Source organism: Poecilia latipinna, unplaced genomic scaffold (genome assembly GCF_001443285.1).
Source record: "Poecilia latipinna isolate Pla-1442-1.1 unplaced genomic scaffold, P_latipinna-1.0 Scaffold973, whole genome shotgun sequence".
NCBI classification, from domain to species: Eukaryota; Metazoa; Chordata; class Actinopteri; order Cyprinodontiformes; family Poeciliidae; genus Poecilia; species Poecilia latipinna.
This window is the reverse complement of record NW_015113589.1, coordinates 109568-124685: the sequence shown is the minus strand read 5'-3', so window position 1 is coordinate 124685 and position 15118 is coordinate 109568.

Genomic DNA, 15118 nt, shown 5'->3' with positions numbered 1-15118 from the left:
CACTTTTATTCTTGTGTGTTTTTTATGTTATTTAATATCTGTAAATATGAGTGTTGATATTTTGTTTGTATTATGTCACATTTTCAATTTTTTATATTTATCTTTTCACAACAAAAAGTAAAACGATGAGAAAACCTGTGAAGTTTTTTTTTGTTTTTTTTGTCTTGGAAATGTAGTATTTTATATTTACATATTGTGTCCAGTGGACCAGCCAGCCTCTCAATCTGTAAGTGTGGACTTATGTTAGATTCATATTCTTTTTATGATTGTACATAGAAATCATAAAATTGAGTTCTTCTTTTTAATTTTTAAAGGAAAGACTATTAGTGCCTGAAAGAAACTCAATAATTTAGCATTTCTGACCTGGGAGTTTGAATTCTGAACTGCTTGTAGTCGTAATGAGTTTCATTTTACTCCTACTGAGTTGGTTTCATCCTGTTTCATTGTAGCTGAATGCAAAATGTAATATTGGACTCTGGCATCACTTCTTAATCTTCATCTATCCAATCCGCCCGCTCTGCATGATGGAAGCAGTCGGTGTGTACTTGAGCTAGAGGATATCTCAGTTTGTCCAGCTTTGATGTAAATATTTCTACTAACGGGATTTAAAAGCTTCAAGAAATGATTTGACATATATTTTCCCAGGGACATATTTTTTAAATTATTTTTTTTTTTTTTTTTTTTTTCTGTTGAGGCAAAATAAAAAGTTAAGAAGAAACGGGTGCATACAATTAAAATGGATTTTCATTTTTGTCTTATATTTCAGAAGATAAAACAATTCAGCCAAAGTTTTATCATTATTCTGCATTATTATTGACAGTCACTTATATTTCTTCCTTCTTTATGTTTCTGAAGCTTTCAGTTTGCTGCTGGGTTCTGTTCGAACACGACCACAGAAAGTTTGGATTTCACTGTTGATTAGACTGTATTAGAAAAATGTACAAATCAGTTTCTGTTTTTTTTTATAAATACTGAATAATTTTCTGATTTGTATAAAGGTATGAGAAGAAGAAGCTAATATGAAGTAGAAAGGGCCTTTTTTATTTTTAATTGGATGGTGTGTATTGAAGAGGGGGAGGGACAAAGAAGTCAAGAATTGGGGGAGGTTTGTATAAAGTTTTTGGAGCAATGTCAATAAAACAGTGGTCATTCAGTTTCTGTCTTCTGATTACTGCCAACATGCCGACTTCATGCCTTCATGTCTCATTTACTTTTCCCCATTTTAGACCATGTTTTTAAATTATCTAAAACATTAACGGTAACAATTTTGAGTTGACAGAAAATGAATCATTATGCCGTATTCAGACTGAATAATAGTGTATTTAAAAATGTTATGATTGAACATTTTTAAATACATTTTAAGGTAATTAAATTGAAGTTGGAAAGATTTGGGAAACAATTTTGAATTTGGTTCTCTTCCTTTTGCTGTGTTCAGATGTTTAAAAACTAATCTTATTTACATTAGCAGTGCCAGAATATTGTTATGATGGCCACTATGCATTTTCCATGTATGAAAAACATGTAAATATAATATTTGGCTCTCTGTACATTTGAAAAAGACAAGTTGGCTTTTTTTCGCTCAGATTTTTTGCCTTTTTCACCTGTGTTTAGGATTAAAATTGACTACATATCCGAAAAGTAATGGTATGTTCTTGGCAATTTTATTTGCATTAATAATTAAATTAATAAAAGTGTAACTTGTTACTAAGATTTAAAAGTTTCAGAAATTGTTGATTAATTTTCCCCCACAGATTTTAAGATGAAAACAAAAATCCTTACTTCATTATTCAAACAACTCTTTTTTCCCCTTTATGGTGTTTGTCAAACTTTATTTGTTAAAACATCTGAATATTAAATTTAGGATATTCTTCTTAGAGGTTATTTTCAAGCAATTCTTTTAATCTGACAAGCCTCGTCGAAAAGCCTATTCCAATTTACTGAGTTGAAACATTAATTAGTTTGGAAAGGTTAGATGTAACATTAACTTTTCTAATCATTGAAAGGCACAGCAAATAGTTTCACAGTTAATGTTTCAAATCTAACCATAATTTGGCGAGATATAAACTAAACAGGATCTGTTCAAAGACCAAAACGTCTTAGTATCGAGATAAGAGGAAGTAGTACATAATTCAACCACCAGGGGGCTGTCAGACGCTGCAGATTGGATGGGAACCCAGTGAGCTGCTGTCAGACAGATGTGAAGAAGCAACGGAGTGACTGACTCAGGAAACATTAATCACAGGTGAACACGATGACACAAACACATGATTTAAATTTCCCCAGAAGGAAAATGAGCCTCAACGGGGCTCATGATTCACAGTCAGTCAGAGGCTGAGGTCGTGTTGTAATGTAAAGCTTATAAAATCAAGCTAGATTAACCTAAATAGCAGGAGGGATCTTTATCACAACGTTTAAATTCAGTCCAGGCTCTGCAGAACATAAAAGGCAGCATGCTGCTGAACACATATTCATATTCTGCGTCCTCATGTCACCCCGACGCTGAATTGTTAAACTTAAAGATGGGTTTGTTTTTGTGGTCATGCTACAGCCTAACATGAAACTTGCATCTGCTCTTCTGTGTGTGTGGATGATTTCATTGATGGTGTTTACTTTACTGTCTGGTTTTTCTCTGCCTAATACTTGACAGCTTTTAAATCTGCAGCTGATGACAGACGGCTCAGAGCCATGACGTTTTAGTGCCTTGTCTGCCTTCCTTCTCCTTAGACAACCCTCAAGTTCATGAAGGGCAAACTCATGAGGCCAACATGTGTCACAGTTGTGTATCTTTGGAGATTAGATAAGTTTATTTCTACCATGCGATAGCAATGATGAATGATAACTGGAATAGCTCACGTCTGGTGTTAATTTGGCCTTAGAGACTATTTATTTGCTTCTTTTACAAAGCTGTGTTCACTGAGATCTATTTACATAAGAAAATTTATGAAGACGGGCGTACAGTATGTTTTTGGTCTACTTTAGGGACGACACATCTGTTTCCTATGAGGTAACCAGAAAAACGTGCCGTTAAACATCAAGACTTTCGCTAAGTGGGTGTTCATAAACTCACAATGCCCCCATAATTACCTGCTTGTTAAAATAATAAACAATAAAGTGCAATTTAAGGAGTTTATGGAGCCTTTATAGGCTCTGAACTGGCAGGATTACTGATGGCACAGCAGTGTTCTGTGTGTGATAATTGTTATGATTTAGTCATTTACATAGTCCAATTTGAGTGCGTAAAAAATGTCTTCCGGTTTAATCTCTTAGCCAATGTTTGTTCTCATTCGTCAGGAGCAAACAGGCCTGTATAACGTAATGTCCTCATGTCACTGCTGGGGAACAGAAGCTGTAAATTTGACCCAAACTCTGGACTTTCAAACTCCAATGAGGCTGGAAATGAAAACATTAAACTGCTACATTTACAGCCGTAAGCTGTAATCATTGGCAACAACTAACACTATAGAGCTACTCACTTTTTAAACAACACTGGCTGTGAGATATGTATAAAAAGTTTTCTATGACATATAATTTCTGACCAGTAATTTTGTTCTTTAAGTGGGGCTGTGAGATCATTAGTTTGCTGCAGAAAAAGTAAATTTTTTGTACTTGGTAATGACAGTTTTACAGGTTTATGCATGATGTTGTAACCCCTTGAGAATCTTTAGTCTTTTCTTAAATGAAATCATTTTTTAGACATAGGCTCTGTGTGTTGGGACATAACAGCAACTACAATAAGGACTTTAAAGTCAACAAAGTTATAAAATGGCTCTTCCGTAACCAACAAGTAATTGTGTGCTTGTAAACAAACAGAGATGATTGAGAATTTATGGCCAGACTTGAAAATTGCTGTTAACAATTCCTCCAGCTCCGTCTGATCTACATGTGATCAGAGCTGGAGTAATTTTACTAAGAAGACGGACAGAAATGTTCAGCATCTACAAAATTGTGTCGAAAAGATCTACTTTTTCTGACTACAGGACACCACAGGATTACTTAGCAAAATAATTCAAAGAGGATCTGTTTCTAGTTGTACCTGGAGAAACAAGTTGACAAATGTCACATTGAAGATGGTTAAAGAAAAATCCTAATTAATATTTGTTTTTTTAACTTTATCTGTATTTAAAATTTTACAAGTAAAAAATAAATATCTGTAGAAATGTGTTTCTGTAAATGATGATACAAGAAGAAAAAGGCATAAATATATAATTAGAAATAAATATTTCTGCACTCTTCTGCAGGTAAACATCACAGATTTATTTAGTTAAAAATCAAATGTTTCATCTATAATTAGAAGTGGTGACTTTGTGGATGATCCAATGTGTGTTAAAGCTCAGCTCATTTTTTATTTGGTGGATTTTTTTAAACCAAATTTTCACCCAAAACAGCTGTAACCCTCTGCCACAATCCTGTCTTGCAGAAGTGTAAATAATTTCCTCTCACGTACTTAAAATTAAATTCCAGCTTAGAATAATAACCGGAGACAAGGAAATATTTTGTTATCCACCACTAACCAAAACCACCAGGCAGGGGTCAAATTCATCATTAGGGGACTTTTAATTTTACTGCCAGCTTTCGAATCCTGGAACTAGATCCAAAAATCCTGCGGAAAAGCTGTGATTTTATGTGAAAACAGGATCAGACTCTGGCACAAAGATCTGACTATTTAGTGCGTGGAAACCGCCCAGTCCTCGCAGACACCAGGCTTGTGTCTGTCTGTTGTTTTCTGAGAGAGAAAGTGTTAGTTTTCTTTGGCTGATGTGTAATATCACCGTCCTGGATGGAAAATAAAGACTTTCTTTTATGGAAAGAGGAAAGGAGACAATGAATATGGAAGATTTTGCCAGAGGAATGAGACAACAAATGTCTTGCAGTGTATAAATCAGTCCTTATTTGTTTTTGGAGCTTTTAATTACAAATATTATTATTGGGAATATGATTATTACATCTGTATGGCTCTAAGAAAAGCATTTTCACATGATGTAAATTTACCTAAACATGTCTGTTATTTGTTTTATTTGCGTGCATTTTATGGATATACAGCACCTGTAAATAACATGATATGACTCCAAGCTGCAAAGTACATGCAGATTCAGTAAAAGCCAACAAAACAAGTTTCATGGAAAGAACATTAACTAACACAGAATAAGAACTGGAAATTGTAAATATTGTGCAATATGCACTGAGTTGACAAAACATTATGATTTATGAAATAAAGTAAACAATGGTTTCTTCACTGGATTAGTAGGTTGGATATATTAGGCAGCAAGTTTATCTTGTAAACTCAAAGTTGATGCAGGGGAAACTGTCAAGCATAAGACTTTAAGGGAGTTTGACAAAGAACAAATAGTGGTGCCTGCACTACTGGCTGAGAACGTCTCCAAAACTGCAGATTTTGTGGGTCTTTCCACTCTGCGGTGTTCAGTATCTGCCAAAAGTGGTCCAAGGAAGGAACAGCTGTGAACCTTTTGATAGGATCCAAAAAGAGGACTTACTGTAGCTCCAATTCCTGCCTATTTTAGGAGAGGTAAGTCCCCTAAAACTCTTATTAGAATTTAATTATTGGATATATTTAGTTCTCATTGTATAATTTATGTGGTCTGGTTAATTTCTCCCTTTGAATCTGTTGGTGTTTTTGTACACTTCATGTTAAATTTAAGTAATCATGGACCAGATCATCTATTTGTGTTGCTATGCATTCGATATGTAAGCGAACATCATAGATCTTGGTTCCAGACACCACAGGAGACTTTCTGAGGTCTGTCAGTATCGACACATCGACCGGTCAGGACAGGTCACACTGATAGGCAGGTGATCATACTGCAACACCTGATCAATGTAAAAAATATCATTTAACAAAATTATATCAATTATTGGCCAGAGCATTTTTCATGAATGCCTTAGGAAAAAAGAGGCTCATCAAAACCTTGCTCTTCTTTAAAAAAAGCAAATAAATCATAATTGTAGCAGAAAGCCATCCTGCAGGAGCAGATGCCTTTCATTTGTCTCGATAATTCGATGGAACAAATGGAAATGAACATTGAAGTTTTAAAGGATAACAAATCCTTTACAATGTCATTCTTACCCGTCATTCTTCTTTTATTCTTCACTTTCACAACCAGCATCACTCTGTCCGTCTCATGCGTCATTAACAATCATTGGAGAACGTCTCCTGTATCATGACCGTCCGTTATGAAAGTCGTTCGACCACAGACACCTCGCTTGTAACCACATCACTCTATTTTTCCACTGCAGTCCCAGACGCTACCACAACATATTTTATCCCCATCTTTAAACTAAATGACACATGCCAACTGTTTTTCCTCTTAATTCTATGGATGAAAGTTTCAACATTCTCCAAACATTGAAATGAGCTAAAACTCTAAGTTCTTGCAACAAATCTGCTTAGTCTTAAGAAGATGGAACATTGATAAGCATATGGATTTAAGGGAGTTTGAAAATTAGGACCAAAATGTTCAAACTCCCTGTTCTTCTTAGTGATGTGACTCAACTCTGTCACATCACAGAGTTGATTGAGTATAGTTTTTAACCTCTGAAAAATACTTTGTTACTTTTGACTATAAACTTACAGATAGTAGTGCAAATCCTCGGTCTTGAAACTTGGGTAATAAAAAAAACACCATTACTGTCCAAACCTATAAATATCATGGACCAAAGGGTTTGCTGCTGCACATAGCAGGGTAACCCCGGGTTTTTGTTTTTCTCAGGAGGATAGAGAGAAATGTGTCTGATCTTCTTTCAACCCGTTTCTCATGAGTCACGTTCATATGACGTATTAACTGGCTCCTAAAATTTTAATCAATCATTTCAGTAAACATATTTTCTCTGATATGAGCTCATCAGAGCGACAATAAAAGAAGGAACTTCCACCTGGGAATCATTAATAAGGCAGCCGTGTTTCTGGTGGAGGGGTTTGGAAGTGAGGCGGGTCTTTAAGGGTTGTGCGGTGCAGTCATGTGTCCCAAATAAACGTATTCCCCCTCACAGCCGGACGTTACAGGTTTGCACCAATAGTTTTAACAGCTGTGAGTGAAATATGCATCACTAATGTGATGCAGGAATCTGCTAAACTCAGTCAGTTTTTCCTTAATTGTTAAAAAGTTTGCTAATTAACCCTGACTTTTTAAAATAATGCTAATTGAATTATGGAAATTAGCAAGTTTATTTTATATATTTTTTAAAAATAAAAGAATAATCACCGTAAAGTAAATAAGCATGTGCTGTCCAGTTATAAAATCTAAAAGTCTAGAAGTCAAAGAAATAAAATAACATAGATGAGAACTTCAAACTATTACATTTTTAGTGATGAAAAATTATATATAACTCCCACTTAAAACTTTACAACATAAATTCTACAAAGTCTACAATTTGAAGTGGTTAAAAAAATCTTTTCAAAGTGGATGGTAAAGATAAAAGCTTCTGACAGATGCTCTGATTTCACTCTCTCTCAGTGTTTGGGTTGCCAGGTTTGTCATTCTTTCCCAGCCTATGATCTCATTTACTATTCAGTGATGATTGGCTGTCAGCTTGTGTCCACTTTTCACTTGAGTGTCCAGAAAACACAGCTGCAGGTTTCATGACATAACTGAGAACTTCACGCTTGACATCTGGATTTCTTCTGACACCCAAAAGATAAATAAATGTAGAGTTATTTTTATTTCTATTTTTTTTTACATTTTGTAACGTATTTTAAGATAAGAGATTGTAGGTTTTGATATTTCCCACAGTGGTCTGGGAAAATGTTTGTCAAAATAAAACAAAAATCAATAAAATCCTCAAACCATTTTTTTTATTATTCTTTAGTAAGTGGCTGAAACTGAGTCAGAGTGGCTGGAAAGAGCCAGTAAACAGAATTTTTCAAGTCTTGCCACCGACTCTTAGTGGATTTAGGATTATATCATGACTGGTCCATTCTCCTACAATTGTCAGAAACTGCAAATTGTCCTTCTAATGGCTTTCCTTTAACAAATTCTTTCTTCTCATTTTTTTCCCATAAAGGTCTGATTCATGGTGTGCATGACTGATAATTTTCCTGTCTTTGGATTATCCCACTTAAGCAGTGGATCTGAGCAGCTGTCCCAGCGTTACCATGGCTGCTTCTCGGGTTAATGTCCTCCTTTAGTAGGTTTGCCACTATTTCAGTCAATTTTTCCATTTTAATATGCAGTTATCCTGAGAATGAACATGCACAGCCCACTTTAGGTTTTATTAGCAAAACATTTGATTCAAACGTCCCAGTTAAACGACGTTTAACTAAATTTCTACAGGGTTTAGAGTCCCAGTTGACGGCGTTAAAAACCTAGAGGTTGGAGTCCCTGTCAAACGGTGGTTTTGACTAAAGTCCCAGAGGGGCGCGGGTTTTAATGTTTTTATCTGTTTTAATCTTTTTCAAAATCTCTATCTCTTTCTCACTGTTTATTCAATGTCACATGCTGTTTGCATTTTAATTATGTAAAGCACTTTGAAATGCCGTGCTGCTGAAATGTGCTATACAAATAAAATTTGATTGATTGATTGATTGATTCAAATTTCCTTGTAATTCACATTGACGTACTACTTTGTTTTGTTTTTCTTACGTCTACTTTTGCACCACCGTAAATGTGAGAGATGTCATACACAGCAAAGACATGAATTAATGTCATATACTGAAAGTCTGTTATACATTCTGCCAACAACAAAACAACAAAGGCATTTTCAGACATTTTTCTAGCACTCAAGTTTTTGTGGCACAAGGATTTATGTAACTGTTTTTGGTCCAATTTTAATTGAAGATGAAATTTCTGTTGCAATAGATGGACACGCTTTGAGTTGTGCTTAATTTTTACACATAAACCTGTAAGTCTCTGTTTCTGACCTAGGCCTGCTGGATTATAATTTCATTTTCTCAATTATGAATATTATAGATAAGATTGATTTAGTACATTCTTCCATTTTCTTAAGAATTTTCATAAGAAAATGGAAGAGTTTTCTTATGCTCAAAGACTCCTGGCTAGTTATGGTCAATAAAAAGTGCATGAAAACAGGCCAATGTTTACATCATCATTGATCCTCTCACTGGAAGAATCAAAGGAATTTATAACATCATAAATCCATGTTTTGAAATTTTGCAGACAGAACAGAAAACCTGTCACCCCTTTGGTCGACATGCCTGGAAACGGGAAGCAGATTTCCAACAGGGTTGCAGCTGGAGAGTTGTTGCTTCGATGCAGAACTGCTCCAAAACAACAGGAAACACAAAATAACCCAACACGCAGGTCAGCATCTGGTCCTAAAGACACAAACAATGATCCAAATAGCTTCTCGGGCTGCATTTATAGGTGGAACTGGGACTTCTCCAGAGGACTTTGTGTAGAGATTTAACAGAAAGTCTCTTGTTTTTTACATGCTGCAAGAAAGCACAACCCGGTGTTGGGAAATATTAGTCACAGAGGTGATTTTATTAGATTTTTGTGTGTATATATTCAGAAGACATTCGATAGTTTTATTAAGAGATCTGCTGATCTCACTCAGCTCAACACTGCTGCAGTGAACTTAGGCTGATTCTTGGTTTCACTCTAAGCATTAAGTCACTGATGGCAGACATTTTTCTTCAGATTAATCTTTCTAAAGGGACATACGTTGAGTGAAAGAAACTCAGTACAACTTTGAAATTTTTTTTGTGATGTTCCAACACACTTTAATCAAATAAATATGTCTTTACCCCTTCACAGAATTAGAAGACATCCTGAGAAAACATTTCACCCATTAGTTTTGGATCGAGAATGCCTCTAAAATTTCAGTGGGGAGTCAGACCCCAGCTCCAAAGCTGTACTCCAAGGGTGCCCAAATCCAATTCTGTATGGCTACTAGCAACTTTTACATGCATTCTTTTTCCAATACATGAATCAAATGGCTGAATTCCTCATCAGCATCTCTCATCTTGGTATTTTACCTGATTAGTGCGTAGAGGAAGGCCCTCCAGACCCCCGATGTCTTCTTATAAAAGTATTTAGGTACATAAAGGTAAAACTAAAACTTACACACTTATATATACATGAAGAAATTCTTCTGTATGTAATAAACAATGTTAAAAATGTTAAAATTTCTGAACTTTGGTGAAACAGTGTTTTCTTTTTAAAAACGTACAGCTCAAGAAATCACAAAGTCTTCTTTTTGCTGGAAGAACTTTTTGCAATTCACAATTCTGAGCTCTTGACTAACTTCTGTGTTTGTATTTTGATCATTTCTTTGTTTATTCATTTGTATATCTCTTGCGATTTTGATCAATTCCTATGTATTTAGTTTTGTAGTTTATTCTTGTGGATTTACATTTAATCCTGTTTGATAAGTGTTCATTTCCCCCTTTTATTGCCAGTGTCTTTGAGTTTTGATTCAGTTCTCCTTTGTTAATTAGTCTCCTTTCATCAGTTCCACTGCCTGCATTCTGCATCAATTGTTCCCCATTGACTGTGATTGGTTTGTCACAGTCAATGGGAAACTGTGATTGGTCAATGACATACCTGCTTCTGTTTTTAAGATCCTGGATTTTTTTTTTTTTCACTGCAATGGTCCCAAACTTTGACCCCAAGAGCCCACTGCATGCTTTAGATGTTTTCCCACTCCACCACAACTGACTCAAATGATTGAATTACCTTTTCTGCATGCCTACAGTACCTGCAGAAGCCTTTTAATCAACCATTCATTTAAGCCAGGTGTGCAGCAGCAGGGAAGCATTTAAAACATGCTGGACAGCAGGCCCTGTGTTCCAGGGGTTGGGACCTTTATTTTCTGTTACTTCCTGATTCCATCACCTCTAGTTATGCTATATATATATATATATATATGCACGTACGTACAAAATTGGTCTTACAGTTTGATTTGAGTAGGGTATCTGCAAAAGGATTGATTTTAACTGAGAGGTTGTTTGGATCTATAATCGTACCAAATTGCTTCAGCATGTTCTCTTGTTTAACTGAGAAGTTGCAATAGCAAGATATAAAATAAAGGACTGAATATTCTGAATGACATTGTAATCAATGTTTTCTAGTTTTCTGGTAACTTGTTCCACTTCTATGTTTTTAAAAAAATGCATGGGAAAACACAGACCCCATAAAACTACCTTCCATCCTTTCAGACACAGCTTACTAAGATTAAGGTGTGGTTGACATGAATAGTACTTGGAGCTGTAAACATCCTGTGAACAAGTAAGCAGGATTTTCTCATTGGTGTATTTTTTTATTTTTTTCGTTTTTTGGAAAGCTCTCTGCTGGAACAGCTTACCATTATTTATATAACCTTAACAAAAAGAACTAACATGTTGTTGTATAACACTGGTGTTTTAAACAAGACAAATGATGGAAGTGTCATATATGCTTATTCATTGTGGCCTGAATCTTTAAAACTCAAAAACTGAAGCTGTAGCTGATTCGGATTATGAAATAAAACAGGTTAACTTGGATTGAAGTCAAATGCCAAGTCGATGAAAAGTCTACATGACTCCTACTCTTTTCCAAATGTTGTGCAACTCCCAGGTTTATAACCAGCTTCACGGTTACCGATGGATGTACGCTAAATGCAGAGAGCATGGACTTTATGTGAGAAAAGAAGATGTGCGCTTGGTGTTGAAGGAATTGGATCCGAGAAAAAAAAAAGTCGGGATCTCGAGAAAATAAGTCGGGATTTCTTTCATTTTTTTTCTCTATGTCTCCGTAGGGGCCCTGTAATTTAGTGATAAGCATGTAGCCTTTTTTTTTTTCCAGGCTCTGCACAGCTGCTCTTCATTCAGAAGTGAGGTTGTTGCCTGTGAAGGGAGGATAATTGTTACTCAGACCATGTTTGTAAAACTTGAGCAAATGTTTGTGGATAATATGTTAAATGTGAAGGTGCTAAGATGGAGAGACTAATCTGTCTTTTCTGTGTCCTCTCCAGAGTTTTTGGACAAATACTTCCCCAGAGGTCCGGACACCATTTATAGGTTCCGGGAAAGTGGGGATGGGGATTGTTTGTAGTCTTTTTTTTGTGGTGTTTCATAATGGTACTTATGGTGTAAGGGTAAAATATTTATAAAAAGTAAATGGAAATGTGTTATTTGGTAAAAGCTGTTTTATTCCTATAGGTGGTGATTGATAAATTGAGATCCACTCTGAATTAAAGGTGGTTTGGTTTCACAGATGGGACTAATTAATGCTGCAGTTGCCCCTGTGGTTTTGCTCTTGATGCTGTTCTGGAAGAATAAATCTTCGCTGTTTCCAACTTACTGCCTCGATCTTCTTCTCCACTGTAAGTCCAGCTGCAAAAGGCCGCCTTGTTACACAGGCTGGCAAATATTATCAATTGACTAAATCTCCAGTAAGGCAAATATTATCCAAACTGGACCAGGCTGAAACTCATTGAATGATTTTCAATTCACGGTAGGAACTCATGATGTCCTTCAAACCATGCCACCCTTACTGTTCATATCTAAAGCAACCATTTGCTACATCTATTTATGCAGCTGTTTTGATCAGCAGGCAGTTCAACAGGGATTTCAATGTATCAGACTGAATCGTATACATGCTGGCAGTTTTCAGTTCTTGGTTTTATACATCTGCCTCGAGGTTTGACCTGCAATAGCCTGAAGCTTTCACTATTCACAGCAAGTTTTAGCACAGCTTATGAGATCCATATCTCCAGGGGCGATAGTGATGATGGTGGTGTTATTATGATAGAGTTGCCTTTAAATCCCTGCTGGATCTACATGACATCATCTGTCAGTGGAGTCCTTCCAGTGGCTCTTTTCTTGAAATATTTGGTTACCAGATTCCCCGGCGACAAAACAAACTCACATTACAGATGTGACTGCAGACGCTGCTGCTTGTGCAAACAGAAGCACCCTTGTGCTTTTGTCTTTATGAGCCTGCTTCTCGGATGATGGAACGCAACTCAACTTTGGGGTTACGCTCTTAAGGAAGTCTCGTGTCAGTCCGTACACACCTCCTGTTTGGACTTTACATATTAAATTAAAGTTCCACAGCAGTATAGCTGTTTGTATTTTTCCTGTATAATTGATCCATGTAAAAAATAAAAATCTCGAGAGCAATGATCACCTTTCTCAAAAAGATACCAGTGAGTCAAATCTGTTCTTTTGGATACATCTGCATTTCCAAATCAAACAGTTTATCTTTTTTTATTGCTTGCTGTGTTTATTTTTCTGTAATATAGTATAAATAAAAACTACAATATGCATAAAACTGTCTGGAAAATGTTACGCATTTTTAGTTAAATTCCCATAGTTCTGACATTGGATATTTTAATGTTTTCTGCATAAATTTCAAATTTCTTTGGCTGTAACTAAAATCGGCTCGGATTGCTTTTACAGGTGGATGTGATGGATTCATGAGGGGCTGCAGATGGTGCTCAACTGGCTTTATCTTAAGATTTCAGCAGACCATTACTAAAAGCAGAATTATCATAGTTGGACACATCAAAAGTAAGTAAAAGTGTCGGACTGTTTTTGTTTCCGTGTCAAATCCTAGACAGAAGGACTCTAAAGTGGCAGTGTGTGCATCTAAAACAGAGTAAGGCAAATGAAATGTCATCACATCACATCAATATCAGTCTTTGCAATCATAAATTTTGCCAAATAAAATAAAAAGCAATGGATACAACAAGATTTGAGTCAGGAAAAGCTAGAAGTTAGAAGACGTAGCCTTATCACATGCCATTTAAATCAGAGCCGTGTTTAAAGAATATAATAATAGTAACATCATGTGATCTCAAACCACAACATGAAAACAATTTATTCACCTTTACATCTGTTATGGTGGAAACTGAAAGTGTCAGATTAATTTGGTTAATTTTTGGACTAACATGCAAAGCTTTTAAAAACATTCACATATCTTCTAATGATGCAGGAAAGCACTGAGTGTCATCTGCTTGGTCTTCGTATACAGAAACTTTTCAGAACCTTGCTCATCAGTTGTGACAAACATGTCAAGCACATAATAAATCTCGTCCATTTCCTCGCACTTAGATCCTCAAAATAAGTTTTTATAGACACCAGTGTTGGCTACATGAGAAGAAAGGTGGTTTTCCCATCTGTTGATAAAAGTGCAATGCTTTATCCAAAGTCTGACAAAGTTCTTATAAAAGAGCTGCACAGTTGGGAGAACTATCACCTTTGCAGAAAGAATTCATAGAGCCAGAATTTTGGCTCTGCGTCTTTGTGCAGGTAGTTTGCATGTTCTCTGTTTTTTATTGGGCACCCCAGGTTCCTCCCACAGCACAAACACATGACTCTTTGGTTAATTTGTCTCTCTAAATAGTTTTTAGTGTTTGTGTTGATGGTTGTTTATCCCGTGTCTTTGTTCTGTGATACATTTTTGACTCACCCAGTGACTGCTGCAAATAAGAGTTGATGACCTGAGCTACTAATGGAAAAAGTGAGTTTGTAAAGTTTGTTGAAGGATTCATCCATTGCAGGTAAGATCCTGATACACAGAACCCTCTAAAATTGTGTCTCTTGAATGTACATGGTTTTAGTTGATTTACTTAATCTTTTATTTCTGGTTTTCTTTACCATATTCCACATTTTTAGAATATGATAGAAACCAAAGAAATCCTCAAACCTCATGACAGATTGTTTGCTGTCAGTTTGTTTTACAGTCCCCACTGTTGACTTTTAAAATGTCTCTGTCGTCTGCCTGACATCTCCCACTCCTCAGATCTCTATGGCTCTCAGCATAGCTTGAATTCTGTGTTGCCATTTGTGGCTGAATAGTTTGAATTTTATAGAGGAAAACCACTGACTCTCCACTGCTTGTACAATGACTTCTTTCAGTTTCTTGGGGCTGTTTTTTTCTGAGTCACACTCGCCAGGAAAACATCATTTTGATGTGTCATTTTTTTCTCTGAGGCCTGTTTTTGCTTCTGAGTTGATAAGAAAAAATTTTCAGACAGAATGCTATTTCACATTTTGAGCTGAGCGGTTCTTGCATGAATGGGATCCCATGCAAGTCTCTCTTTCTGACAACTCCACACAACACAAGCACACACCAACTACCCCAACAAAGCCCATTTTGCAAAAGAAAAATACTCTTTTTAAGTAACTCATCAGTGCAAGTTTACATGGTGACTTTACCCT